We start from the raw sequence: 10247 nt of genomic DNA, 5'->3' as shown, positions 1-10247 counted from the left end.
TGTTTTTATCTGATCCACTACCTTCTATTCCTATATGTGCAGGTATCTATACAAAATAAATATTTGTTTTTGGTTGTATTCTGAACAAACTCTGTAAAATGAATGACAAATTGTCTTGTTGAAGATTCGCCACACTTTAAACTTGGTAGTACTGCAAATGAGTCTGAACATATGACTACTTTAGGTATATTAATGTGTTCAACCCACTGAAGAGCCAAAAATATGACAATCATTTCTGTAGTATAAACAGACGGATGATTAGATGTTCTTTCAGGTATTCTATATCTACCCACTTGGAACATATGTGTCCTGTTTCAGGATCTTTAGATACATCTATGTATATGAGTTACTTTAAAACTATATGCTCTTTATTTTTCATCTAAACAAAAGTCCTTGATGTTTTATTTTATTTTAATAAGCCACTCACACTTACTTTAGTAGCCTAAATCATTGAATATGTCTTTTATTTTCTTAATATCAACTTCTGGCACGAAATTCTACATTCATAAATGTATGTTTTTCTAAATCCTCACGTTTAGTGTCATTTAAAGAGGAATTTGTGATGTATTTGGAGACGTTAAAAGAAATGAAAAGTCTCAAAGCAAGATTTTTGTATTCTTCATTAAAGGACTTTGGTTTTTCTTAATGTGAAAATCTGTTACTCCCCTACTTTTTCATTCTTTATCTTTTTCTTCAGTGTTGTTTTATTTATTTTACATTTATTTTGTTTTATGATGTACAGAGTGTGAACGAAAATTGAGTGTAATCTCAGACCATATTTGTAAATCTACCAGTAATGTACGCCTTTATGTTTTTAATGTTTAAAGCATCGAATAAAAAAGAAAAAAACACCCACTAACACATCCCCCTAACACCTCCCTAATAAAGTTGGTCACAAAGGTTTAAATGTATGTTAAAAGAGTTAAACAAAGTAACGTTTTTAATAAAAACACATCAGTTATTTGATGAAAACATTCTACCTGGTTTTAATATTAGACCGATGTTTTTACTTTAAAATTAGGTTAACCTATACCATTTTATTTTCATCTCAACAAAAATTCCTTGTTGGAAAAAATTGTTGTTTTATTTCATTTTAATAAGTCACTCACCCATACTTTAGTAGTCTAAATCCTTGAATACGTCTTTTATTTTGTCAGTATTAACTTCTATCATTGCTATAGCGTAGCTATATCAATTAAAACATGCGTTTAGGCATACACAAATCTAACTGGAATGAAATGTTTTGGAATGTCTTTGATTTTTTTGCCAAAGAAACTTTAACAACATTACAGGAGAGGCTAAATATTTCATCTCAAGTAGTGCGTAGAAACGCGTCTGGTATCTGGAATCTGATGTCTTTGTGTTTACTGTTACGACCATGTCAGCGAAGATTGTAAAACATCTAAAGGTTTTTGGGGTTTCCAACTCAACTGTTATCTAATTAGTTTTCTGGGGGTTCTGGTGTTGTAAATGGTGTGCTGCAGGTAACCATAAAATGGTTTATGGTTTAGGCCTGTGATTGTGAGGTAAGCTAAAAGTTCATTTACTGGTCAAATGGACGTGAAATCTTTTAACAAGTCAGACCATATATGAATATGTAGTTTAATTCGAGTTAATTTAGTTTATTTTAGTTACATTTATAATTTTTATTAACCCCTTTCAAACTCAACATAAATGTACCGACAATGCAAACAAGTACACAAACACAACCATACAATCTTAAACACACACACACACACAAATGTAAACATTACAGAAAACATGAACATGCAAACTAAATAAATACTAATATACACTCAAACAAGTAAAAAAATACACAAACAAACAAAATAGGTCACAAACACGAACATATCTATATAAGATTGAAAATGAGTTGTCCTAAGTTTTCTTTGAAACCAAAAGTGTTTGTTGGTACAAATGTCTGACAGAAATGTGTACAATAGATTAGACGTCCTTTCTCACTTTCCAAATGGTGTTGTTAACCATGATGTTTAAAATAGTTTTCAAAAAGTATTATTTTTTAGCTTTCATGCAGGATTCATGTCAGCACTCAAGTGTTTTAACAAGAGTCCAGAGAGAGATGAAAATAGATGTGTGAAGAAAAAAAAAATGTAAGAGGTTTTTAAGGATAGACTAAATGGTTTAGATTGTTTAAAACAATTGAGTTTACGCATTTCTCTTGAATGTATGTATGGTAACCGCTGCATACATGAAGCAGAACAAATACATAACTCATAAACGCATTGTGGTTAATAAAAAAGACTTATTTATCTAGCATAACTTACCTTCTTTTCATAACAATAAACATTCTTACGACTTTAACAACTGCAAACAAACGGTTTGGTTGAAAAAATAAATAAATAAAAATAAAAACATATTGTGTTTTCTTAGTTAGAATGCTTGTAGTTTGTAGTAAAATCACATATATAAGCTAAAAAAAATTTCTTCCAAACCATGCTGCTTTCACACACACACACACATGCACACACACACACACACACACACCTCACAAAACTGTCAACAAGGACCTTAAGTTTTTGTTATAACGTTTAGCTGTAGCTGAGACCTTGGTGGAATTATTTTACGTACAGTTTTGGGGAAGTTACTATGAACGTTGTAATAGGTTATAGATCACAAATTAACCCATTTAAAATCTAAAAGTTTAAAAAGTAATGTAACTGATAACATTTGATTACATGTTTTAAGACTTGTAATGTTTTCAACCGTTAATCTTTTGAAACGTGTAAACAGGACAGGGGTTAACATTAGAGTACTCAACAACTAATGACCGTCAGACTTTTCAAATCCTTCATCACTTAAATTAGGATTGTGATCATTTCATTTTAAAGCACAACCACCACGAAATCAGATTTGCTTGGAGATTAAATACATATTTAAAAACACAACAAGAAAGTTTAACAGCTATGATACTGTTTTTAAATCAGGTTTTTGCACACCTATTCCCTGAAGGGAAATGCCATGGCATCTAACAATGGTTGGTAAATCGGTTCAATTTAACAAATAAATATACATCGGCCAAATAGGAAATAAGCATACGTCTTTAACTCATGAAACATCTGACTCATATTTTAGAGTATTTAAGGTGGTTTATGAAATTTCTGTAATCTGTAAAAATATTCAGATGTAACATTTTCATAATTAACCGCAATTTAATTATTTTTCTCACTGACTGTAACTGATTACATTTATTTTTAATCAAATGATATAATTTAGCTATATGTAACTAGTTGACCCCCTAACACTGATTATGCGTTCTAACAAGAATAGTTAGTGAAAGAGTTCATTACCCTCTTTAACTTTAAAAATGCGTACAATGTCCACAAACAAGGGTTTGCTCTTAAAACAAGCCCCAGACACCGACTTGGAAGCATCGTAACAAGTATAGCCATTGCAGAAATTTGTTATAGAGATTCAGTAAGTTAAACTCTGGATGCACGATTGACCGACTTACGTTTGCCATATTATTACTTTTTCTAAAGATAAAGACAATTATTTGGTTTCAGGACACACGAATCCTAACGCCCAATGGTTCATAAGATAACATGACAACGGTTGCTCCATTACAGCATAGTCAACCCATTTTAGCCTGTTTTAGCACATGTATATCGTATTATTGTTGAATATAGTCGTTTGGTCTAAATATGTGTTAACAGTTATTTTATTGTTGTTATATGTATTATATGTTTTTGTTTTACAAATGTAATATGTTTACCTAATACCTCATTCAAGCTATGTAGATCTTCAGGTCAGGGAACTACAATACCCATCACACACCTTAGGCTTCAAACATGCCTGTCGTGAATACATACTCATATTGTATGTGGCAACGCTCTAAATCATTGGACATCTGATTAAACGCATACGCAGATAACCTAAATAAAAAGACTCATATTCTTTTCTGTGATCTGTTTTAGTGATGCAAAGTTCGATTCACTTCTGAAAAATTATTTATTTGGACAGTTTGGTTCAATGAACCGATTCATAGGGTCCTTAAGTCATTTTCGCAGTTACGTAGTACACTTTTTTTTCTTCTAACAACTGAAGAGTCATTTTTATTTCTGTGAATCATCTAAATAAATGTAATTGTGTGAACACACATTAGCGGTTATTGTCTTTTGTTCATTTAAGTTAATTCTGAATCATCTAAATAAAGTTAACTGTGTGAACACATATTAGCGGTTATTGTCTTTTGTTCATTTAAGTTAATTCTGAATCATCTAAAAAAAAAAAAAAAAAAAAGTTAATTGTGTGAACACATATTGGTGGTTATTATCTTTTGTTCATTTAAGTTAGTGATGTTTGTGTTTGCAGTTTTATGCACAGTCTCTCTGTCGTTGTTTAGCTTAAACATCAGTTTTTAGTCAGTTACAAAAGTGTCAGGCATTAAGTTTTTGTATTTTTAATTCACCTAATTATGACAGAGTTACAGGTTTCGGGTGTTTTTGAAAGTGTAAGCGGTGAAAACTTAAATGTGACCGTCGAGTAACGTTAGCTACTCAAACGAAGACAAATTGTGTAAGTGTTCATTAAGATGCAGAAATGAAAATAAGCGTACAAATATTCATAATGACAAGTACAATATAACCTAAAAACACTATAGACCCCCTGCTAAGTATACCTAAAATTTTCTAGAGAGGTGAGATATTTACATTTACTGTACATTTATTCATTTAGCAGACGCTTTTATCCAAAGTGACTTACAGATGAGGACGGTGGAAGTAATCAAAAAACAACAAAAAGAGCAATGATATATAAATGTTTTACCAAGTCTCAGTTAGGTTAACACAGCACACGTACCATGGGATTTTAAATAATATCATAAATAAAAAGAAAACAGATTGAATAAAAAAAGAATAGAGCAAGCTAGTGTTAGAGGTCTTTACACATACACACACATGCAAACACACACGCATAAATAGATATAAACCGAAATTTTTTTCATAGCGTTACACTTTGAACGATATGTTTCCATGACATTGTTAGCTCTTTCTGTTTGAATCTATTTACAGCAGTTTTCACCATCCTAATTGTAATGGTTTGGTCTTATGCTTAGGGCCTTATACGTTGTATTTTCTAGTTTTTGCTCTTGTGTTAGTGGGTCTCTTTGTTCATACAAATCAATATTTTTGCGGATTTGGGTATTAAAATATTGCTTTAAACATCGTCTTCATTCGAGACGTTTACTTAACATCATTATATCATCCTAGTTTATATCAGATATAAGATATGTTGATTATTAATTATTATCCAACCTTTTAATCATCAAAATATCACGACTGACTTGAGTGATCATCTTGGGCGGAGCCATCTTGGGCGTGACCAATGTTTATGACTTGCTGATGACAAACCCCCATCGTGTACATCATACAAGGATTGAGGGTGGCTCACTAAAACAAAGACCGGCTGATAAATGCTACAGTTGCCTGCTGTGAACAACAAACAATACAATAAATCAATAAACCAGAAATTTATCGTGAATTAATACAGTACTACCGCATTCGGCGACCGTTCTATATCGATTAGGGGCAAAGTTTACGCCTTGGAAAGAATCGAATTCTGAAAAAGTCGTCTGACGCTGCACAACTGACCCATGCAGGGTAAATGGAGCGGCGCTGATGAGGTCGAAAAACTGGAGTGCGCTGCGGCAGACACCAGTTTTGTCAAAGACATTATCGACCCTGATTTTAAACTACACTACAGAGGACAGATGATCGGACTGATGCAAAAGATCATCAAGAAGGAATGCGACCCAAATCACGATTGTACGGGCGATAGCAAGCGGGAAACAAATCTCAGTAACCAAATGAAACTTGTAAGAAGACTGAAATATACATGGCCTGATTTGACGAGCATATTTTTAACCGGGAGGGACCCGGTGCATGTTTCTGCACGTAAAATTCTGGAAGTGATGTCTGAATGTGAAGATGAGATAGACGTTAATGACGTTCTCTATCTGTGTACATCTATAACAGATCAATGTGTGCTGTTGGCTTCCAAAAATTATGATTCTATGACTTGTGAAATTGTTGCATCGTTGGTTGATTTTATATTGGACCAAAACATGTTAATCTGCAGAGATTTTCTATTCTGGTTAGATTGCCTGTAATGTCATGAGTACTATTTGTTTTTAATGACAATTTGATAATTTTCTTCACTACATCGATATATATATAAAACAATAAGGTGTTGAAATAAAAGATTGATCCACTTCACTCGCTATTCTGTTTTCTGAGTTCAGCAACTTTTTTGTTTGTTAACAATTAACAATAATAATTAATAATCAACATATCTTATATCTGATATAAACTAGGATGATATAATGATGTTAAGTAAACGTCTCGAATGAAGACGATGTTTAAAGCAATATTTTAATACCCAAATCCACAGAAATATTGATTTGTATGAACAAAGAGACCCACTAACACGAGAGCAAAAACTAGAAAATACAACGTATAAGGCCCTAAGCATAAGACCAAACCATTACAATTAGGATGGTGAAAACTGCTGTAAATAGATTCAAACAGAAAGAGCTAACAATGTCATGGAAACATATCGTTCAAAGTGTAACGCTATGAAAAACATTGCGGTTTATATCTATTTATGCGTGTGTGTGTGCATGTGTGTGTATGTGTAAAGACCTCTAACACTAGCTTGCTCTATTCTTTTTTTATTCAATCTGTTTTCTTTTTATTTATGATATTATTTAAAATCCCATGGTACGTGTACTGTGTTAACCTAACTGAGACTTGTTAAAACATTTATATATCATTGCTCTTTTTGTTGTTTTTGATTGCTTCCACCGTCCGCATCTGTAAGTCACTTTGGATAAAAGCGTCTGCTAAATGAATAAATGTACAGTAAATGTAAATATCTCACCGCTCTAGAAAATTTTAGGTATACTTAGCAGGGTTCTATAGTGTTTTTAGGTTATATTGTACTTGTCATTATGAATATTTGTACGCTTATTTTCATTTCTGCATCTTAATGAACACTTACACAATTTGTCTTCGTTTGAGTAGCTAACGTTACTCGACGGTCACATTTAAGTTTTCACCGCTTACACTTTCAAAAACACCCGAAACCTGTAACTCTGTCATAATTAGGTGAATTAAAAATACAAAAACTTAATGCCTGACACTTTTGTAACTGACTAAAAACTGATGTTTAAGCTAAACAACGACAGAGAGACTGTGCATAAAACTGCAAACACAAACATCACTAACTTAAATGAACAAAAGATAATAACCACCAATATGTGTTCACACAATTAACTTTTTTTTTTTTTTTTTTTAGATGATTCAGAATTAACTTAAATGAACAAAAGACAATAACCGCTAATATGTGTTCACACAGTTAACTTTATTTAGATGATTCAGAATTAACTTAAATGAACAAAAGACAATAACCGCTAATGTGTGTTCACACAATTACATTTATTTAGATGATTCACAGAAATAAAAATGACTCTTCAGTTGTTAGAAGAAAAAAAAGTGTACTACGTAACTGCGAAAATGACTTAAGGACCCTATGAATCGGTTCATTGAACCAAACTGTCCAAATAAATAATTTTTCAGAAGTGAATCGAACTTTGCATCACTAAAACAGATCACAGAAAAGAATATGAGTCTTTTTATTTAGGTTATCTGCGTATGCGTTTAATCAGATGTCCAATGATTTAGAGCGTTGCCACATACAATATGAGTATGTATTCACGACAGGCATGTTTGAAGCCTAAGGTGTGTGATGGGTATTGTAGTTCCCTGACCTGAAGATCTACATAGCTTGAATGAGGTATTAGGTAAACATATTACATTTGTAAAACAAAAACATATAATACATATAACAACAATAAAATAACTGTTAACACATATTTAGACCAAACGACTATATTCAACAATAATACGATATACATGTGCTAAAACAGGCTAAAATGGGTTGACTATGCTGTAATGGAGCAACCGTTGTCATGTTATCTTATGAACCATTGGGCGTTAGGATTCGTGTGTCCTGAAACCAAATAATTGTCTTTATCTTTAGAAAAAGTAATAATATGGCAAACGTAAGTCGGTCAATCGTGCATCCAGAGTTTAACTTACTGAATCTCTATAACAAATTTCTGCAATGGCTATACTTGTTACGATGCTTCCAAGTCGGTGTCTGGGGCTTGTTTTAAGAGCAAACCCTTGTTTGTGGACATTGTACGCATTTTTAAAGTTAAAGAGGGTAATGAACTCTTTCACTAACTATTCTTGTTAGAACGCATAATCAGTGTTAGGGGGTCAACTAGTTACATATAGCTAAATTATATCATTTGATTAAAAATAAATGTAATCAGTTACAGTCAGTGAGAAAAATAATTAAATTGCGGTTAATTATGAAAATGTTACATCTGAATATTTTTACAGATTACAGAAATTTCATAAACCACCTTAAATACTCTAAAATATGAGTCAGATGTTTCATGAGTTAAAGACGTATGCTTATTTCCTATTTGGCCGATGTATATTTATTTGTTAAATTGAACCGATTTACCAACCATTGTTAGATGCCATGGCATTTCCCTTCAGGGAATAGGTGTGCAAAAACCTGATTTAAAAACAGTATCATAGCTGTTAAACTTTCTTGTTGTGTTTTTAAATATGTATTTAATCTCCAAGCAAATCTGATTTCGTGGTGGTTGTGCTTTAAAATGAAATGATCACAATCCTAATTTAAGTGATGAAGGATTTGAAAAGTCTGACGGTCATTAGTTGTTGAGTACTCTAATGTTAACCCCTGTCCTGTTTACACGTTTCAAAAGATTAACGGTTGAAAACATTACAAGTCTTAAAACATGTAATCAAATGTTATCAGTTACATTACTTTTTAAACTTTTAGATTTTAAATGGGTTAATTTGTGATCTATAACCTATTACAACGTTCATAGTAACTTCCCCAAAACTGTACCTAAAATAATTCCACCAAGGTCTCAGCTACAGCTAAACGTTATAACAAAAAACTTAAGGTCCTTGTTGACAGTTTTGTGAGGTGTGTGTGTGTGTGTGTGTGTGTGTGTGAAAGCAGCATGGTTTGGAAGAAATTTTTTTTAGCTTATGTATGTGATTTTACTACAAACTATAAGCATTCTAACTAAGAAAACACAATATGTTTTTATTTATTTATTTTTTTTCCAACCAAACCGTTTGTTTGCAGTTGTTAAAGTCGTAAGAATGTTTATTGTTATGAAAAGAAGGTAAGTTATGCTAGATAAATAAGTCTTTTTTATTAACCACAATGCGTTTATGAGTTATTTATTTGTTCTGCTTCATGTATGCAGCGGTTACCATACACACATTAAAGAGAAATGCGTAAACTCAATTGTTTTAAACAATCTAAACCATTTAGTCTATCCTTAAAAACCTCTTACATTTTTTTTTTCTTCACACATCTATTTTCATCTGTCTCTGGACTCTTGTTAAAACACTTGAGTGCTGACATGAATCCTGCATGAAAGCTAAAAAATAATACTTTTTTAAAACTATTTTAAACATCATGGTTAACAACACCATTTGGAAAGTGAGAAAGGACGTCTAATCTATTGTACACATTTCTGTCAGACATTTGTACCAACAAACACTTTTGGTTTCAAAGAAAACTTAGGACAACTCATTTTCAATCTTATATAGATATGTTCGTGTTTGTGACCTATTTTGTTTGTTTGTGTATTTTTTTACTTGTTTGAGTGTATATTAGTATTTATTTAGTTTGCATGTTCATGTTTTCTGTAATGTTTACATTTGTGTGTGTGTGTGTTTATGATTGTATGGTTGTGTTTGTGTACTTGTTTGCATTCTCGGTACATTTATGTTGAGTTTGAAAGATCTAGGGGTTAATAAAAAATATAAATGTAACTAAAATAAACTAAATTAACTCGAATTAAACTACATATTCCTATATGGTCTGACTTGTTAAAAGATTTCACGTCCATTTGACCAGTAAATGAACTTTTAGCTAACCTCACGATCACAGGCCTAAACCATAAACCATTTTATGGTTACCTGCAGCACACCATTTACAACACCAGAACCCCCGGAAAACTAATTAGATAACAGTTGAGTTGGAAACCCCAAAAACCTTTAGATGTTTTACAATCTTCGCTGACATGGTCGTAACAGTAAACACAAAGACATCAGATTCCAGATACCAGACGCGTTTCTACGCACTACTTGAGATGAAATATTTAGCCT

Source organism: Carassius gibelio, chromosome A9 (assembly GCF_023724105.1).
Source record: "Carassius gibelio isolate Cgi1373 ecotype wild population from Czech Republic chromosome A9, carGib1.2-hapl.c, whole genome shotgun sequence".
NCBI classification, from domain to species: domain Eukaryota; kingdom Metazoa; phylum Chordata; class Actinopteri; order Cypriniformes; family Cyprinidae; genus Carassius; species Carassius gibelio.
The sequence above is the reverse complement of the archived record's forward strand: the minus strand, read 5'-3'. Positions refer to the sequence as shown.